Source organism: Schistocerca nitens, chromosome 5 (genome assembly GCF_023898315.1).
Source record: "Schistocerca nitens isolate TAMUIC-IGC-003100 chromosome 5, iqSchNite1.1, whole genome shotgun sequence".
Lineage (NCBI taxonomy): Eukaryota > Metazoa > Arthropoda > Insecta > Orthoptera > Acrididae > Schistocerca > Schistocerca nitens.
In genome coordinates this window covers 766,960,048-766,961,785 of record NC_064618.1, presented here as the reverse complement: position 1 = coordinate 766,961,785, position 1,738 = coordinate 766,960,048, and the positions used below count along the sequence as shown (strand labels likewise).

At 47.5% G+C, this 1,738-nt stretch overlaps 1 non-coding gene across 1 annotated transcript; it reads right to left on the bottom strand.

Moving 5' to 3' along the window:
* Positions 1-1,116: 1,116 nt before the first annotated feature.
* Positions 1,117-1,200, bottom strand: Trnaa-ugc (transfer RNA alanine (anticodon UGC)). Its single transcript has one exon. It is a non-coding gene; the product is annotated as a tRNA-Ala (tRNA).
* Between the last annotated feature and the right edge of the window lie 538 nt (positions 1,201-1,738).

The following is a 1,738-nucleotide window of genomic DNA, read 5'->3' as shown; positions in this document are numbered from 1 at the left end:
TGTTCTATGGGACCAAACTCCTGAGGCCATCGGTCCCTAGCTTTACACACTACGTAATCTAACGTACACTAACTTACACTAAGGACAACACACACACACTCATGCCCGAGAGAGGACTCGAACCTTTGACGGGGGAAGCCACGTAACCCGTGACAAAGCGCCACAGACCGCGCGGCTACCCCACGCAGCACGTGTATTGCTTTCGGTTCTCACACACCTTGTGTCTCTGGTTCTTTCCAAGCTTTGTCCTTGACCACACTCATTTTAGGACCCACCATTCACAAGACAAGAAAACAAAATACATTAACTTAATTCTTACTTATAATCATGAACCATCTCGACTCCCGGCATTGCCTAGCCGTATGCCTCCAACGATTACACGTACAACATTTTATTGAAACTGATTTCGTATATGACTCTGAGTGACCCTCAAGGACCCACTGTGCACATTCAACAAGCACTAACCAATCGTGACTTCCATTACATCTGAAACTAGACAAAACCACTGTCTACTCGCCATAAAATCTGCTATACAAAATGCACGACCGTAAAACCACTTCTCACTGACCAAACTTCAGTCAAAATGTTTTTGGACTAACTGTACCGTAAGCTGCAGATTCAGACGTTGCTCTAAGAAGACAGAGTGAATGTTCTGACACCAGTCACCAATGGAGAGTGAAGTGATATGTCAGGACAACAGTGGATTTGCCTAATTAATTTCTTTATTCTGGCCATCACGTGTAGTACATCAGTAACAGCTTGGTGGATGCATCCAGTTGCCTCGCACGCAAAACAATAGACATCTGGCATTGCTGCCAGCGAAAATAACGGGGCCAAGCGTGGCATCACTAGAATGCCAATGTCAGCAAAGTCTGCGGCTGTGACAATGATGACAGCCTGCCAGCACAGCTGATGATGGCTGTGATCCCCCTCCAGCGAGAGAGTGACTCTCTCTTGTTGCGGCGCTCTCTCATGGCGCAGGACAGACTGCCCTGATCTGTCTAAAAATGGTTCAAATAGCTCTGAGCACTATGGGAATTAACATCTGAGGTCATCAGTCCCCTAGAACTTATAACTACTTAAACCTAACTAACCTAAGAACAACACACACATCCATGCCCGAGGCAGGATTCGAACCTGCGACCGTAGCGGTCACTCGGTTGCAGACTGAAGCGCCTAGAACCGCTCGGCCACTCGGGCCGGCCCTGATCTGTGGTTGAACCGTGAACCACGTACTGCATTCCAGGATTTCGCTCCGGGTGTCACAGACTCGTCGTGTGGGCTGTGATACTGAGACGAGAATAATTTAGTACACAAATGGCTGACTACTTATTCCCTCCAGACTGCATTCATTTAGGACTTAAGGCACATACTCTGAAGACTTTCCTGGTGCAAGTAAGGAAACGCTTCTGTCCTCCTTCCAGTGTACTGCAGCGTTTGCTATTGCTATACAGTACATAGCTGGCTCTGCTTCACAATTCCAGTCGACCATGTTTTGCTTCGCAATGCACAACACTCGTGCATGCCTGTGGCTGACTCTGTTGCAACTCACTTCCGCTCTGGCGGGTATGGTCGATACGCTACAGAACACTCGTAAACAAACAGATTTACACACAGGAGCCAAATGCAAGAAAGCAAACTGCAGCTGAGAATGGTTGTAGTACCAATGCAACACATACACAGTGCCCACACACAAGACACAAGAGAGCAAGAAACCGCACACAAAAGACACAACTCA